This window comes from Zalophus californianus, chromosome 1, assembly GCF_009762305.2.
Source record: "Zalophus californianus isolate mZalCal1 chromosome 1, mZalCal1.pri.v2, whole genome shotgun sequence".
Lineage (NCBI taxonomy): Eukaryota > Metazoa > Chordata > Mammalia > Carnivora > Otariidae > Zalophus > Zalophus californianus.
The window spans coordinates 52,613,102-52,632,230 of record NC_045595.1 but is presented as its reverse complement, the minus strand read 5'-3'; positions in this window follow the sequence as shown (position 1 = coordinate 52,632,230).

Genomic DNA, 19,129 nt, shown 5'->3' with positions numbered 1-19,129 from the left:
ATTTAAGTGAAAATGGCTGGTTATAGAATGTGTGCACAGTGGGGTCCTATTCATATGCAAAACATGTCTATGTGTTTGTGCAGAAGAAACAGTGAAAGAGTGAAAGCTACATACAGCCTCTATCTCTGGCTGGGTTTTCATTTTTTTAATGTTTAGCTGTATTGTTCAAATTTTATACAGTGGACTCTGATAATGTCTAAACTGGGATTGACCTTTGAGGTCATTTATACCCATTTTAAAAATGAGGAAACTGAGGTCAAGAACATGTAAATTCATTTCAACCGAACAGTTACTGGAGGTTTGCTGTGAGCAGAGATCCACGCTACAGGGCCCCTGGGGCATCTAAAGAAAGGTAACACCTAGTCACTTATTCATTCCTCCAACTCAAGTGTCTCCAAATGTGCTTGACTTCGGGATATAAGGATGAAGATGACAAGAATCTGCCCTCAAGGTATTCTAGCTGTGGAGAAAATATCGAAATAAACCATCCCAGGTTTACCCATGATGTGGTAAATGCTAAAGTAATGCTGTGGCAGAGACTGTGCTTGGCCACTTAATAACCATTCTTTCAATATTGAACCAAAAGATTGGATTTCCCAGCCTCTCTTACAGCAAGGTATGGTCCTGTGATTAAATTTTGGCTAATAAGATATAAAGGTAAATGTTGTGGGGGTTAGTGAGAAGTCTTTTTAAAAGGAACTTACAAAAAATATAAAAATAAATAAAAGGAACAAGCAAATGCTCCTTTCTTTTTTTCTGCTACTTGGGATGTAGATGCAATGGCTGGAACTTTAGCAGCCATTCTGACCTACAATGTCACATTGGGAAGGGAGCCCCATACTCAGATGATGGAGCAAATAAAATAGCCTCAGTCACTAATACCATGGAACTGCTATATCAGCCCTGGATTGTCTATCTCCATACTTCTTTTACAAGAAAGAGAAACTTATTTTGCTTATCACCCCATTATTTTAGATTTTCTCTTTCATACAGATAAACCCAATCCTAACTTACACAAATCCTAAAAATAAAGTGCTATGGGAATGAAGGAGTAAAGGGAGGGAGGAATGAATATTTCTACTCTTGAGCATCAAGGACATCAGAGGAGGTGTGAAGGGTGTGAAGAGTTCACCAGTGGGATGGGCAGGGATTAAGAAGGGAGAGGGTTTCAGGCAGAGTGAACCATGCAGGGAACATGAGCACAGGGCTGGAAATGGGCACTGGAATGGGCTGGAGATGGGCACATGTGTGTTGGAATCAAGCAGCCTGGACTCCAATCTTATCACAGTCTTCAGCAAGTCACTTCATTACTCTGTGCCTCAGTTTCTCCATCTGTAATAGGATAATAGTATTAACCTCATTGGGTTATAGTGAGGATAACATGGGTTAATACATGAAAAATGCTTGGAGCAATGCCTGGCACATGGTGAGTGCTCAGTAAATGTTGGCTGTCATATGCTTATCTGTAAAATGATCTCCTGTGGTGGCCAGTGCATATAACATGGCACGGGGCTTTATACAGAGGATGTGCCCAACTATGTAGCTCTCTTTCTCTCTCTTCCCTCAAGGAGCTTACAATCAACATTTAACAAATCTTCGTTAAGCTTCTACTCTGTGCCAGAGAGGTGGAACCTTGCTCCTAAATATGCTGCATTTCCCCATATTAATCATGTCATTAGGACATAAGAACCTTTTTCTGTTGCTCCTGAGACCCTAGACTTTTGAAACTCAAAAGACAGGAAAAGATTTTGGTTTCTTTTTTTTTCTGCGGGGCCAGAAAAAGAAAGTAGCCTTGAGACAGTAGCTTAAGATAAGACCTCTGGGTAACAGAAATTAGCAAGAATGCAAAACAACTCAATGGGCTTCCTTCATGCCCCCGTCAGAACGGCTGAAATAAAGACGAGTGACAACATCAAGTGTTGAATGGGATGTGGAGCCCCTGGAACTCCCCTACATGCCTGGTGGAGACACAAAATGAAACAGGCACTTTGGAAAACTGCTTGGCAACTTTAATAAACATAGATCTGCCTTATGATCCAGAAATTCCACTCCTAGGTATGTCTTCGAGAGAAATGAAAACATGTCCACAGAAATTGTACATAAATCATAACAGCTTTATTCCCAACAGTCCAAACTGGAAAAAAAACCAAATATCCACTCAAACAGGAGTTTGAATAAACAGATTCATTGTCTGGGATACCATACAGCAATCAATGTAGATGAACCATTGCTGCCCACAACAACACAGAAGAAAAAAAAATCATTATTTTGAATAAGAGAAACCAAATGCAAAAAAAGAAAAGTGAATATTGTATAATTCTACTTATATGAAGTTCTAACTGGCAGGACTAATCTATGATTTTAGAAGTGGTTACTTCTGTGGGAAGGGCGGGGAATGGGACTATTTATTGACCTAGAAGAGGCACTGGAAGCAGGTGCTAGAAAAATTCTATACTTTGATCTTTGGGATGGTGATACAGGTACATAGATAGGTGAAAATTTTAATACCTGTGCATTTTACTATGTGGAAATCGGTTTTTAAAAAATCTCATTTTAATTAAAAAACGCAGAGGCTAATATTTCAAAAATAATATGCTACCCTCAGTGCTATGACGTGGTAAACACATAGCACTCTGTGATAGCCCAGGAGGGGTATTAACCACACTGTGTGTGGGATAGGTGTGCAGATGGAGCGGTCCCCAAGGAAGGCTTCCTGGAGGAAGTGATGGCTCAGCTAAACTTCAAAGGACTTGAACTGAAGGTCAAGCAAAAGATGTGGCTAAGGGCATTCCAGGCACAAAGGAACAGCATGCAAAGGCACTGGGTGAGTCCTAAGAGAACTTGAATGGGGGTGAGGGTGGGGCATGAGACTGCAGATGGAAGCAGCAGTCAGATCTGACAGAGTCTCATAAGCTGGAGGGGAGTTCAAAGGGAAAGGACCTGAAAAGTTGTGGTCAGATCTGGACTTTAGAAAAAGCTCCCTCAGGAGGGAGGGAGTACAGTGGTGTAGAGGGAGTTGCAATAATCCAAGAGATGGGGGTATGTGGTCTGAGCTAGGGCAGGGTTGAGAGAAGAGCTTCCAGGGACACTGAGGAGGAAGGCTTTGTCAACTAATAATATTGGAGGGAAGTTAAAGAGACCGTCAAGATCTTGCCGTTCATGTCGGGCTGGAGCCAACTGCTGAGAAAAAGATCGGAGGCGGTAACATCTGTAAGTGTTGTAGTGGTTGGCTAGATGTTGTTTTGCCTGTCCAGACCCTGTTTCCCCCTTTCTCTTATGACAGAACCCTGCTTTGCCTACAGAGAACTTACTCCTTCCTAACCTCAGGCCAAGGGCCTAAAGTGGGAGTGACCCCACCTCTCAGCTGTAGGACATGTGACCCTGGCCAATCAGCAAGTTCCAGCTCTCTGGTGGAAGGCAGTGATTGGTTCAGGGATTGACACATGACCCAGATTGATCCAATGAGAGTTAGCCCTGGAAATTCTGTTGGAACTCTTGGGAAAGAATCCGGTCTTTTCTTCCGGGGTTGCCGAGCTGGTGGAATGGAAGCCTGGAGCTGCTGATGGCCCTCTTTGCCACCAAGAAGGGGAAAGCCTGCCTGAGAATAAAGCCAGCACTTGAGTAAACAGAGCCCTATGCCTGATGATATTTTTTCGGGCTTTTAGATCCAGCCATGTCTGAAAAGTGACCTGTACTTTTGACTTTAGTGAGCCAATGCCTTCTCTTCTTGGAGTAATTCTATTTGACTTGGGCTTTTTGTCCCTTTCAGCTGAGAGAGTTCTGATGACTGTAGACTCCACTGAAAAGCTTTACTTAGGTACAGAGCTTCTGTAAGGAATGATGTAAAAGCTCTGGGAATGAATAGTGGTGATGGTTGCACAACATTGTGTATGTACTTAATGCCACTGAATTGTACTCTTAAAAGTGATTAAAATGGTCAATTTTATGTTGTGTATATTTTATCACAATAAGAAAAGTTAATAAAAACTTTTTAAAGATATGAGAGACAAGCAACCCATTCCCCACACAACAGGTAGAGGACCCCTTTGATGCACATTGGATCATCTTTATTGAAAATCGTTCAGGGGCTTCCCATCCCACTTAAAATTCAGCCCACACACCTTCCCAAGGTCTGCAAGTCTCCCTGTCATCTACCCTTGCACCCCTCTGTCCTCATGCCCCACCCTCCTCCCTGGGCTCACTATCCTCCAGCCACTCTAGTCCCCTTGCTGCAGGCAAACACAGCAATCTTTTTCCTGTCTTGGGGCCTCTGCACTTGATGGTCCTTCTGCCTTGGACACTCATTCCACGCCCACGCCCTTCCCTCCCCCCACACCGGCCAATCTTTCCAGGGTCACCTCACCATCAGTCATCCTGTACTCAGTTGTCGCCCTTTGGAGAAGCCTTCCCTGGTCAAAATAGTGCCTCCCTGCCTATCATTTCACCCTTCATGGTTCTCGTGGCTGTCTGCAGTGGTCTTTTTCTTTGCTGGTTTGTTTATTGTCTCTCAGCTTACATTTGAATGTAGGAGGGCAGCTAGAGGGCAGGAACTCTGGCTTGTGCCTCTCTGTGTCCCCAGCACTTGGAAGAGTACGTGGTCCATAGTATGTGCTTAATAAATGGTCCTGAATGAACTTTGCACAGGTAAGTTCCTTACAGGCAATGGTGCAAGTGGGGAAAGCTGAACCCAGAAGCGTGGGAGGGACTTACCAAAGGCATCCTACAAATCACAGTCAAAGACAGACCTAGACCTAGGACTATTGGTTCCACATTCAGTTCATTTTCTGTAATTCCCATCCACCTCTTTTTGCCAAAAGACTTTCAAGGCTTGAATGGTTTTTCCCCTCTGATGCAAGCATCTCAGAACAGAAAGAAGATTGAACTAGAAATCAGGAGACTTGGGGGCTGGATCTAGCTCTGCCATCCACACACCATCCAGATTGGGTCTCCTGAAGGACAGGGGCATTGCTAGCATCTAGTGCACTCATAGTACAGTAGGTGCTTAGGCAAGGTTTGCTGAATGAGTAAGTGATTGCTTGCATGAAGAAAATGGGTGTCAACAAAGGGTGGTGCTTAAGATCTCAGAGTCTCAGCTAGACAGATTTGAATTCAAATCCTGGCTATGCCACTTTCTAGTTGTTGGACACCTGATCTCACATGAAGAATATATTTGGCAACATCTGTGATAGTCTGTCTCCAAGATGGGTCCCAATGACCCTTACCCCCTGGTATTTATGTTTGTGTGTAGCCCACATTAAATTAGGGTTGGCCTGCACTGACCCATAGAATATACTGTAGGAGTGACAGTGTGTGACTTTTGAATCTAGATCATAAAAGGTGTTGCAGCTCCTCCTTGGACTTCTGGATGGTTCATTGGGTAAATCAGCTATCATGTTGTAAGGACACTCAGGAGCTCTGTGGAAAGAGGGACCAAGGCCCCCACCCATCCCAACAGCCAGCACCATCTTGGGAACATATAAGTAAGCCACTTGGAACTGGATTCTTTAGCTCAGTGAAGCCTTCAGATGACTAAAGCCTCAGCTTTATGAGAGACCTTGAGATAGAACTGCCCATTCAAAGTACTCCTGAATTCTTCACCCACTAAAACGATGAGAGAGAACAAATGATTATTGATGTTTCAAGTCACTAAGTGTCTGGGCGATTTGTTATACAGTAAAGGTAACTAATATATCATATTCATCTTTATCACTGACATTTACTGAGAGCTTACCATGTGGTTTCTCGTTTGAACCCTCCCAGTCATGCTATGAGATAGGTGCTGTTATTTTTGTCTTATAGACAAGAAAACTGAAGTGTAGGGCAGTGAAATCTCTCCTTGCAGAGCCCCTGAACTTAAGGGCTTTATGGTAGGGCCTGAGAGTCAGAAACTCGCATATGTATGACCTAAGGCAAATACGGCTCTAGGATCCCAGGAAGGAGAGATGAATTTTGGATTCTGGTTTCTGGTAGTTTCTCAGAGGTTGAGAGAACACTCCAAAAGCATCAGACACATCCCCTGCCCTTGAGCACCTGACTAATGGAGGTCAGATGCTTATGAATAGCGTTCAGTGTTCTGTTGCTGAGAAACACACGTTTACGCAGTAATGATGAAACATAATAACCCTTCATAAGGGTCTGGCACTTTGCATATATAAAGCTTCATACCTGTAGAATTCCATGGAATCCCACCTGGCAAGTAAGCATGGATTTATGGACTGAATGTGCCTCCTCTCTCCCAACCAAATTCATATGTTGAAGCCCTACCCCCCAATATATGGTAGGCATTTGTGGGTAGAGCCTTTGGGAGGTAATTTGGGTTAGATGAGGTCATGAGGGTGGGACCTCATGATGCAATTAGTGGCCTTATAAGAAGAGGCACCATGGAAAACTTTCTCTCCCTCTCTTCCTCCTTTCTCCTTCTCCTTCTTCTCCCCCTCTCTTTCCCTCTCCTCCCTCTCTCTCTCTCCCGCTCCTTCTCTTTCTTTCTTTCCATGTACACACATACAGCAAAGGCCACAGCAAGAAGGTGGCTGTCTATAAGCCAGGAAGAGAGCTCTCACCAGAACCCAACTACCCTGGCACCCTGATCTCAGACTTCCAGTATCTAGAAGTGTGAGAAAATAAATTCATGTAGTCTAAGTCACACAGTCCATGGTATGTCACAGCAGCCTAAACAGACTAAGACACACGGCAATGTACGTTTTACAGATGGGGACACTGAGGCTTAGAAAAAGTTAATAGGACTCTCAAAGAGTCACACAGGCTTTAAGGGGCAAAGCCCAGATTAAAGCCTGGCAATTGGGTGTCCTTACAAGTGCACAGGGCTGTCAGTGGGGTTCCTCTAAGGGAGGTTCTAGGAAGAGGTGAGCAGGGAGCAGGGTTCTGAAATGGGGGGGTGGCCTGGTAGAGAGGATGGGGCATGGAGGGCCTCAAGGGGCAGGGTGAGCCCCCCGGAGGCTCCTGGAGGGTGTGAAGACAAAAAGGGAACATAGCTGGAATGGAAAGAATGAGCAAGTGTGGGTGTGTGGAAGAGGCTTGGCTAAAGGAATTCCAGTGTTAGGTGCAATTGCAGCAGGAGGGTTGTGCAGAGTGAGAGATCTTGGAGCTGGGGCCAAAGTCAACCACCGTGCCTAAAGTGGGAAGAAGAGCTTATTTTGCTTCTTGGGTGGTTTTATATTCACAATATTTTGCAACCATCACCACTCTCTACCATTACCTCAAAAAACAACTCCATTTTCCCCATTCCCCTCCCCCATTCCTTGGCGACCACTAATCTACTTTCTGTCTCCATAGATTTCCCTGCTCTGCACTTTCGTATAAATGGAATCAACTCTACCACATGCTGTCTAATGTGACTGTCTTCTTTCACTTATCTATGGCTTTCAGGGTTTATCTGTGTTATAACATTACTTCATTCCTTTTTAAGGCTGAATAATGTTCCATTGTAGGGATATTCCACATTTTTGTGTATCCATTCATTAGTTGATGGACACTGGGTTGTTACCTCTTTTTGGCTGTTAAGAATAATGCTGCTATGAACATTCTTGTACAAGTTTTTATGTCAATATATGTTCTTTGTTCTCTTGTGTATACATCTGGAAATGGAACAGCTGGGTCATATGGTAATTCTATGTTTAACTTTTGAGGAATCATCAGACAGCTTTCCAGAGCGGCTGCACCATTTTACCTTCCCATCTGCAATGTTTGAGGGTTCCAAATTCTCCAGATCCTTGCCAACACTTGTTGTCTTGTGTTTTATATAGCCATCCTAGTGAGTGTGAAATGGTATCTCATTGTGGTTTTGATTTGCATTTCCCTAATGACTAATGATATTGAGCATCTTTTCATATGCTTATTAGCCATTTGTATAACTTCTTTGGAAAAATGTCTATTCAGATCCCTTGTCCATTTTTTAGTTGAGTTGTTTGCTTTTTAGTATTGTTTTGAATTCTATTGTTTAGAATTCTATATAGAATCTAGATACTAGACCCATACCGGATATAAGATTTGCAAGTTATTTCCAAATAATTCGCCTTTTTCTTTCCTCCCATTCTCTGATGGGTAAGGCTCTTCTGAGCTGGTAGGGACCTTACCCCTGGTGCCAGAGCACCAAACACTCTCCCACCGTGGAAGCAAACGGTTCCTCAGAGGTCTCACCCAAGAGGACATGTTAGTACCTCAGTACCTTTACAGTGAGTGCCCCACGTGCCAGGCACTCAGGGCATAAGTCTAACGATAACATGGTCCCTTCCCTCTTGAGCTGCTTGTGTCCATGAACAATACCTACAATCACCCAGACTCTCCAGGGGAAAACTCCAGCGCCCCCTCAGGCCACCAGCCAATTTGCCCCCGTAGCCCTCACTTCCTGTCCTCTCTCCTCCCCCCACACCCCAGTCTAGGCCCAGGTTACCTGAAGGATTTCAATCACTGCATAGCTGCCTATAGACCTCCCGGCTTGCTTCTTCCAGTCCATTCTCCCCTCCATCAGCACAGGAGCAGAGTGACTTGCCTTAAATAAGAATCCCATCATGGGTCTCCCCTCATCAACACCCTCTCAATGGCTATAGTCAAGAGAGAAGACCCACACAGAAGCAGTGGCATTTGGCTTAGACAGCTCTCTTTACCCTCGTTCTTCAGTGACTCAGCCAGGCTGAACCTTTTGCCAATTTCCCAACTCCGCCTCCACGCTGGGCAAAAATCACTCACTGTGCCACGGGAAAGCGTAAGGAGATGGCAGTGGGGAACTCCAAAATAGGTCATGGGTTGAGCCCCAACAGGTCAGGGAGGAGCTGGGGGTTTGTGTGGGGAAGGGGGAGGGGAAGAGTGCGGGGCGAGGGGAGGGAACCTCACTCACGCATGTGCAGTGATGAGCTTGGACTTGGACGTGCAGGCCCGCTGGGTGGACTCACCTGAGTCTCTGGGGTGTGTGAGAGCCTGAGTCAGCCCTAGGTGTTGGGAGGCAGATTCTGCTGCCCACCCCCCACCCCCAGCCCCATCTTCTGATGAGGTCTGGTTTTCTTCCCAGAATTCTGAGATGTGCCTCTGGCGAGAGGTCAGTGAGGTCCCATCTGTGTGTGGTTGACCAGCTTACTTTCCAGGACTGGAAGCCAGAAGCCGGCTTGCCTGCTGCCCAGCTGCTGAAAATACTTCTCCCTGCTGGAAATACTTCTCCCTGCTGGATTTGGCTGTTAGGGATGTTCTGGGGAGAGAAGTCTCTTGGGGTGCAGTCCCTAATGAGCTGTGAAGGGGAGGTTTGGGGAGGGAGCGTAACAGGAAGCTCCATCCTACATTGAATAGAACTGAAACCAAATTAAACAGAAGACAAGTTTGTCTTGGAGCAGGGTGGGGACTGCGGTCAGGAGGGGGCTGGCTAGGGCTTCAGCGGTCACCTCCTTGTCTGTCTCAGCCTCCTGGCACCTTCCTGGCTCCCTGCTTGCCCTTGCCCTTTCCATCTAAATGTGCTCTCTGGACAGGATCTGAACCTCATCCACATTCAAGTGCAATTGTCTAATAATACCGATCTAAAACATGATCATACTCCTTTCTTTTCTCTTTTCTTCCTTCCTCCCTCCCCACCCCTTCCATGGTCTGCTTTCTAATTTTGCCTCTGGTCTTGAGCTCTTAATCGGAATTGCTTTCCCCAGGTCTTTATTTCTTCATTTATGATTTGTGTTTTCCATGCTCGCTCAGCAAACCTACAACTCTGGTCATGTCCACTCTTAGCCAACGCTGCGTCCACCCCCATGCAGCTGTAGCTGAACAACCACTCTGGCTGTGCTCGCTTTAAAAATTTGTGACCTTGAACGTCAAGAGAGTCCTTGGTACTGCCTGGCAATTAGGCTCTACCTACCTACCCATTGGCTCTCCAGCTCTGTTAGACCACTGTTCCATTCCTCTGCTCCCCTAAACCCTTAGTGGCCCGCCCCCCACCCACACTCTCCACTGCTTATTCACTGACAAAATTGAAGCAGTCAGGATGTCCACATACCCACCACACACTGACCCTCCCACGTACTCAGGCTTCCTACTTGCTGCCACAGGTGAATGATGCATGAGCTCCTGTACCTGTCTTTGTGCACTGGACCCCACCCCGCTTCATCTGCCCTCTTTTTCCACAGCATCATTTTTATTTATTTTTTTAAATTTTATTAATTTTTTTTATTTTGCTCTTATTTGATTTCCTCCCACATAGGATTTTTTTTAATTATTAAGTTCATTTAGCCAGCATATAGTACATCATTAGTTTTGATGTAGTGTTCAACGATTCATTAGGTGTGTATAACACCCAGTGCTCATTACCACACTTGCCCTCCTTAATACCCATCACCTGGATACCCCATCCCCCCACCCCCTCCCTTCTGTACCCCTCAGTTTGGTTCCCAGAGTCCAGAGTCTCTCATGGTTTGTCTCCCTCTCTGATTTCTTCCCATTCAGTTTTCCCTCCCTTCCCCTATGATCCTCTGTGCTATTTCTTACATTCCACATATGAGTGAAACCATATCATAATTGTCTTTCTCTGCTTGACTTATTTCACTTAGCATAATCCCCTCCAGTTCCCTGCATGTTGATCCACAGCCTCATTTTTAATCTCTTCTGGATCATTCTCATCAGCACACAAACATGCCATTAATTTCTCCCATCCTTAAAACAACAACAAAAATCTGGGCAGCTATGTGCAAAAAAGTAAAACTGACCCACTTTCTTACACCATATGCAAAAATAAACACAAAATGGACTAAAGACTGGAATGTAACACCCAAAACCATAAAATTCCTAGAAGAAAACATAGGCAGTAATCTTCTTGACATCAGTCTTAGCAACATTCTTTTGGATCTGTCTCCTCATGCAAGGGAAAAAATAAAATAAACAAGTGGGACTATGCTTAGTGAATTGTGTCAGAGGGTAAAAGACAAATATGGTATGATTTTACTTATATGTGGAATCTAAGAAACATAACAAACAAAACAAAACAGGAATAGACTTATAGTTACAGAGAAGGAACAGGGGTTACCAGAGCGGGGGTGGGGGGAGGGGGGTGATGGGTGAAATGGGTGATAGGGATTAAGAGGTACAAAAGTCTACTTATAAAATCACTAACAGGGATATAATGTACAGTATAGGGAATATAGTCGATAATATTGTAATGACTTTGATGGTGATGGGTGGTAACCAGACCTATGTTAGTGATCATTTTGTAATGTATAAAAATATCCAATCACTATCTTGTACACTTGAAACCAATATAATACTGCATGTCAACTGTAATTCAATAAAAAAAGAGTGATGCCATCACTACTAAGAAAAAAAATCTTGACTCCTCTTCCCTCTTGACGATCCCTCCATGTTTCCTTGTTTGGATTAGTTACTACTGTAGAGCCATCCATCCCAAACTTAATGGCTTTCACACAACAACCAGTTCCTTATGTCTCCACGCTGTGGGGTGGCAGGGCTCTGCCGGGAAGCTCTTCTGCTTCATGTGGCATCAGCTGGGGCTGGAGGCTTCTGGAGGCCCCCCTGGGCTGGGGTGTCGGAGGGCCTGTGGTGGGTGCTGGCTGGTGGCTGGAGCCTGGTTTGGCCTGTTGAGTGCAGGGCCCCCTTTCTCCCCTCCACGTGGCCTGCCCTGTGGCTTGGGCCTCTTACAGCATCCTGCCTGGGTTCCAGCAGTGTGGAAGCTGCCAGGGCCTCTTAAGAATTAGGCCTGGAACTGGCACGGTGTGGCTTCTGCCACATTTTATGGGGTAAAGTCGGTCCCAGAGACAGCCAAGATCCAAGGGAAGGGACTATAGAAAGACTTGAATACCAGGAGACAAGGTCCCTGGGGGCCACCGAGCAACAAACTGCCACACTCTGATGTGCAACAAAACTCCTCAAAGGAACTGTCTGTCCTCGATCCTTCTGACGCCTCCCTCCCATCCTTTGTAAACCCATTCTGATCAGAGGGCCACTCCTGCTGCTCTAGGGGTGCCCCTTTTGTCAAGGTGGCTAGTGGCCTCCTCATGGCAAAATCAATGCTCATTTCTCAGTTCTTGCCTCCCATGTGGGTTAGCACGGTTGACTCTTTGTTTCTCTCTCGTCTGATTTCTGGACCCTGTGCTCCCCCAGTGGTCCCCGTACCTCACTGGTCTCTCCTCCTTCTCCTTCAGTGGTTCTCTTCTCTCTCCAACCTCTTGATGCTGAGAAGACCCAGGGCTCAGTCTTTGATCCTCTTCTCTTCTCCGTCTGTATCACTCTTATTAACCTCGCCCAAGTCATTGCTTTCAAACCCATTTACATGTAAGTGACTCCACATTTATGTCTCCAGCCTAGACCGCTCTTGAATTCCAACCACAGTGATTGCCTGTTTGACATCTCCATCAGATACCCAATGCACATCCAAACGCTTCGGGTCCAAAACTCAGCTCCTGATTGTGCCCCCTTCCAAAACCTTGACCTGACCCCAGCTCTCCCCATTTAGGTGGGTGGCAACTCCTTGTTTGCCGTTGCTCAGGCCCAAAACCCCAGCATGAGACCTGCTTCCTCTCTTCCTCGGATACCCGTATGCAAATCGCCATGAAATCCTGCTGCATCCACCTTCAGAATATACCCAGTCTCTGACCACCTCTCATCCCTTCTACTGCCCCTACTCTGGTGTGAGCCACCATCCCCTTCGGCGGAGGAATTCTCATAGCTCTTTCTGCTTCGATTTCAACCTCCTATGGTCTACTAATCTATAAGAGTTTTCCGAGGGATCCTTTTAAAATCTAAGCCAGGTCACATCCCTCCTCTGCTCAACACCCTCCTGTGGCTCCCATGTCCCTCAGCAAAAATACCAAAGTTCTCAGCATCACCTACAAGGTCCTATTTGACCTGGACACCCTGTGACCTCTGACCCCCTCCACTCACTTTGCTCCAGGTGCTTGGCCTCTGATATTTTCCCTTAAACACAGAGGCACACTCCCACCCAAAACCTTTGCACAGGCCCTCTCCCCACCTGGAATGCTCTCCCCCTAGATCCCTTCAGGGCTCCCTTCCTTATCTCATTCAGGTCTTTGCTCAGAGGTTACCTTCTACATGAGTCCTTCCCTCATCTCTCTGTTTAGGATGGCATCCCATCCCCGCCTCTTTGGCTTTTCCAACCTCTCTTTCTCTGCTCTTTTCTCTCATCAATAGCTCTTAGCCCTCTAACATACTCTATATAATTTACTCATTTGTTATGTTTATTGTTTATTGTCTGTTTCATGCTGCTAAAATGGAAGGGTCACAAGGGGAAGAATCTTTGTCTCTTGTTCACAGATGTATTCTATTGCCTAGAGTGAAGCCAGGCAGAGAGACTGTGCTAAAATTTTAGTTTTTTAATTTTACTATAAGTATCTTGAATCCTTTTGAGTATCTCAAATTCTTTGGGACATGAGGCAGGGTGTAGACCAATTTATTCTTGCATTCACCTACCCATCCAATCATCCATCTATCCATCCAATCTACTGCCTATCCATTTGCTCATATCCATTTATCTGCTTATCACCATCCACTCACGTCTGTCCACCTGTCTGTTTATCTATCCATTCATCCCATCCAACATATTTCCAAAACAATCTTTCAACAAACATTTTTAAAGCATTGACTTTTGGCCAAGCACTGTGCTGGGCTCTAGAATCAAATCCAAGACAGTAAGACTCTGACCCCTGAGGTGACAGTAATGGGATAACTGTTACAGGATGTTTGCATAAGAAAAACTCCACAACCACAGGGCCTCAAGTCTTACTGTGAAGATTGACACCATAAATGACAGCTGGTGAATTGCTTGGGTGCAGGTGGGCTAGGGGAAGGAAAGAGGGAAGTTGCTGGCTCTTTCCATGTCTCTGCTTCGGCTCCCCCTGCCCAGCAGCAGGCACAGACCTGGGACCTCTAGATTCTACTTCCCTCCAGGTCCCCAACCCCCAGTCTCCTCATCTGTGAAGTGAGACAGCAGCACTCGCTTGACAGAATTAACTAATGCATGTGGGAAACTTTCTGTATCTGTGGTACTTAACCCTGGTGGCACATTCTACCCCTCAGAAAGCTGATGCCCAGGGTCCACCTCCAAACTATGAAACCTGAACCTTCTGGAGTGGGGCCCGGGCATCAGCATTTTAATCATTTGGCAGTGGGGTCTGGGCATTACTGTTTTTAAGAAGCTTCCAGGGGATTCTAATGTGCAGCCAAGCTTGTGTACTGCTGGAGCTAGAGCCATTTAATCAATGCCCCTTATCTAAATAGATTGATCTTGAATATTGCAGCTGGAGGAAAGCAGATTTAATTAGAGGAGATGAGACATTTGTGAAGATGCTGAAGACAATGTCTGCACACTTTCAAGGGCCTCACAAGTTGTACGTTTCTTCTTATCTTACTCTTAACTTGTTTTTGATTTAGCTTATGTCACGGGAAAAACTCATGGAGAAACCCTTGGAGAGAAGCTCTCAAAGGCTGAGACCAAGAGAGAAGAAGAGAAAGAGAGAGGAAGAGGGAGGGAGAAAGGGAGGGAGAGAGAGGAAGGAGGCAGAGGGAGAGGGAGAGAGGGAGAGAGAGGGAGGGAGATATTTTCTTGAGCTAATTGGCCAAGAGTAAGTGGAGAAAGAGCAAAGAAAAATGTGGAGAAACAGCAAAGAAAAATCTGTGGAAGCACAAGAGCCCTGGCCAGAGATTGTATTCCCCAGTGCCCAACATGACCAATGAGAAAGTATGCTGGGCAGGGGCTCCCCTCCTTCCAGAGGAAGGTGGAAAAAGAGCCTCAGACCCAGGCTCCCACTTCACGGTCTTATTGAGACTGGACACCAGTCCAGGTCCTCTGAGAAGTGGACCCCAAGACAAGAGGCGTGCAAGGGATTTGGTGGGGGGGCAGCCACTTGTGAGGAATAATCAAGGGGATGAGGAGCAGAAGGAGACAGGAGAGCCTCAGGTCCAAGTGCAGTTGGACACCTGTGAAAGCTGAGCGAGAAGAGGCCTCGGATGGAGTGGTGCTGAGAAAGCCGAGGCCAGGCAGATGGGGAGCCCCAGGACAAAGACTGGTTGTTAGAGGGGTCTCCATTGGGAGGGAAGGCCCAGCTCTGGTACCCCCATTGTGCTCTGTGGTTGGGAGCCAACTGGGGCAGCTGCTGGAGGCAGTCAGCCAATGGCTCACATCCCAGCAGGAAGCCTTAAAGGGGCAGCTCTGTGGCCACCACAGACACCCAACAATGGAAACGTTCATTCTTCCAAGCAACGTTATTGAGCTCATGATAAACATAAAGACAGTGTGGCTGTGACAGTGAACCGGGCAGGCATGTCCCTGCCCTCCAGGAGCTTTACACCACAGCTGGAGAGACAGTATTACACAATGAATTAGTCACAGTTGCTAGAAGGGTCTATAGTGAATGGATGACCATTTGATTTACCATCTAAATCTAGACCTTTTGGAAACTGAAAGTGAGTGCTGTTAATAATTATGCCTGGACAACTGGCAAAAACTGGGACTATCCTGGGCAAACTGGGACATAGAGAAGCACCATCTAGCCCAGAGAATCAGGGAAGACTTCCTTGAGAAAAGAACACTGAAGCTAGGATCTGAAGGATATGTAGAGGTGAACCAGTCGTTTGGGCCGCCATTATATGTTATCAGAGCCTGGTGATCCCCCCTGTATGGCTGGCACCGCAGGTGTCGGTTCATCATTTGGTGATTGATTTCTCACAGTCTTAGGGACTCCCATGTCGGGGATGTCACCACGGTCTGGAAGAGCACTGCCTGGGATTTTTTGATGGCACTGAAACAAGGGCACCTAGAAGAATCTGTCAATGGTTTTCCCTCTGCCTTTGATTATGTTATTCTGGACAGAGGATAAGGGAATCTGTTGACATCTGATTATAACCCACTTTTGCCTTTCATTTTATTTTTTAAATTTAATTTTAATTTAAATTATAATTGAATTAAATCTATATTAATTGAATTAATTATATATTAATTAATTATATATAAATCAATATATAATTAATATATAATGCATTATTGATTTCAGAGGTAGAGGTCAGTGATTCAGCAGTCTTATATAATACCCAGTGCTCATTACATCACGAGCCCTCCTTAATGTCCTTCACCCTGTTACCCCATACCCCACCCACCTCCCTCTAACAACCCTCATTTTGTTTCCTATGATTAAGAGTCTCTTATGGCTTGTCTCCCTCTCTGATTTCATCTTGTTTTATTTTTTCCTCTCTTCCCCATGAACCTCTGTTTTGTTTCTTAAATTCCACATATGAGTGAGATTGTATGATAATTGTCTTTCTCTGATTGATTTATTTCACTTAGCATAATACCCTTTCCATGTCATTGCAAGGTTTCACTTTTTTGAAGGCTGAGTAGTATTCCATTATTTTTTTTAAAAGACTATCTATTTATTAGAGAGAGAGTGAGCATGAGTGGGGGGAGGCACAAAGGGAGAGGGAGAAGCAGGCTTCTCGCTGAACAGGGAACCCCATGCAGGGCTCGATCCCCGGACCCTGGGACCACGACCTGAGCCGAAGGCAGATGCTTAACGACTCAGCCACCCAGGCACCCTCACTTTTACCTTTTTTGAAACATCAATGAAACTGCTTTCCACTTATCTTTTTTAAAATTGTTGTAAAATACATAACATAAAATTTGCCATTTTAACCATTTTTAAATGTACACTTCAGTGGCACTGAGTATTTTCACACTGTTGTGCAACCATCCCCACCATCCACCTCTAGAACTTTTTCATCTCCCCAAACTGAAACTCTGTTAAACACTAACTCCCCAATCCCCTCCCCCAGCCCCTGGCCCCCACCATCCTACTTTCCATCTCTATGAACTACTCCTAGGGACCTCACAGAGGTTGAGTCATGCCGTATTTGTGACTTTTGTCACTGGCTTATTTCAGATAGTACAATGTCCTCAGGGTTCATCCATGTTGTAACGTGTGTCAGGATTTCCTTCCTTTTTAAGGCTGAATAATAGTCCATTGTATGAATTTACCACATTTATCCGTTCACTCATCAATAGACCTGTGAATTGTTTTCACATCTGGGTATTGTGAATAATGCTGTCATAAACATGTGCATAGAAGTATCTCTTCAAGTCCTTGTTTTCAATTATTTGGGTATATACCCGAAAGTGGAGTTGCTAGATCATAGGGTGATTCTATGTTTAATTTTTTCAGGCATTACTTCACTGTTTTCCACAGCATCTGCACTATGTCACATTCCTACCAACGATCCACAAGCCTTCCAATTTCTCCACATCCTCTCTAACACGTTAATTTCTCCTCTTATCTTTTATAGGGACTTAATATTTTTTTTGAGATAATTGTAGATTTACATACAGTTTTAAGAAATACTGTGGAGAGGTCTTATATACTCTTCCCCCAATTTCTCCCAATGCTAACACCTTTCACAAGTATAGCCTAATACTACAACCGGGATATTGATGTTATACAACCTGCTGACCTTATTCAGATGTCAGCTTTATATGCACTCATGTGTGCGTGCGTGTGCGTGCGTGTGTGTGCGTGTGTGTGTGTGTGTGTGTGTGTAAGCAGTTTTTTGCAAATTTATCCTCTGTGTAGATTCATGTGACTCTCCCCCCCATAGTCAAGATACAGAACAGTTCCATCACAATGATCCACAATAGGGATTAAAAAAAACCTTTTGTTTTAGAAAAATTAAAACTAGTAGAGAGCATAGTGTAATTGACATCACGTGCCATCAGCCAACTTCAATAACTCCCAATTTATGGCTGCTTCCGTTTCCTCTGTAGTCTGGCCCACTCCTGTATTATTATGCAGCAAATCCCAGCCTTTTCATCACTTCAACGGCAAGCATGTCAGACTAACTCTAAGAGAAAAAGACATTACTTTTAAGCAGAACCACAACACTACCCTTGTGCTCTCTCCCCTGCCCCTAGCCAGCAATAATCCCCAAAAGGGCTTCACAGGGAATTGGCAGATACTGTAGCTTCTCCTCCAAGCTACATCTTAGGAAGGGCACACATCGGCCATGAATAAGTTGCTGGAAGATAACAGACAAGAGTAACAAGTTCCTTTTCTCCCAGACCCCACAACCAATCCATCAGAAAAGCCCGTCACTCTACCTCCAAAATAGAATCAGTATCCAACCATATGTCACCACCTCTGCTGATGTCACTGTGTCCCAGCCTGCACCCTCTCTCACCTGGGTTGCTGCAGAGCCTCCTCTCTGCTCTCGCTGCCACCACCTCTGCCCCCTACAGCCTCATCTTTGCACTGAGCCAGAGGATCTGTCAAGAAGGAAAGGAGAGCATGCCCCTCCTCTGCTCAGCACCCTCCAAGGACTTCTCATCTCATTCAAAAGCCTAGACAATCGCTCCCACGCAGTCTCCCGTTACCTCATGCAGTCTCCTGTTACCTTCTGATTTCATCTCCTCCCCTCACTCTGCTACAGCCATAGGCCAGTCTGCTGGGGCATAGATGCCCCGGGCACACTCCCACCACAGGGCCTTTGCTCATGCTCCCCAAATACTCTTTTCCACATGTCCACTCAAACTTATCCCCTTCAGGTCTCTGGTCTAATGTCCTTGTGTAGTTTCTGTTTGCATGCTTGGATCGACTCAACACCTATTTCCACCCTTCTCCGTCTCCTGGGTGCTGACTCTAGGGAATAAATCAACAGAACCTTCGCCCTCTGGCTTCCACTGGGTTTGGCCTATGGAGGGCACCACGAGGAGTGCGCTCCCTCCCAGGTGACTGTTGCAGGCTGGCTGTGGCCCTGTCAGGTGGCCTCTCTACACTACTTCTGTCTTCTGTCATGTGCCCTCCCTTGCCAGCCTCAGAGTCATAGTAGCCTCTCTTCACTGTCCTTGTGGTTTCTCTCCATCCTGCCCACATCATTGTAAATAGTTCCTCTGCTAACTCTCCTCCAGTGACCCCCTTCAGTGTGCCAGCTGTTCCCTGCTGGGATGCTGACAGATACAGTAATCTTCTCGGGGAGCTTGTCCCTGGCCACCCAGTACAAAATTGCACCCTCCCACATGTCCACACCCCCTCTGTATTTTCTGCTTTATGTTCCTCAGCATTTCTCACCATCTACTGTGGTACATATTGTACTTACCTATGTTGTTTATTATCTGTCTCCCCCAACTGGGGCA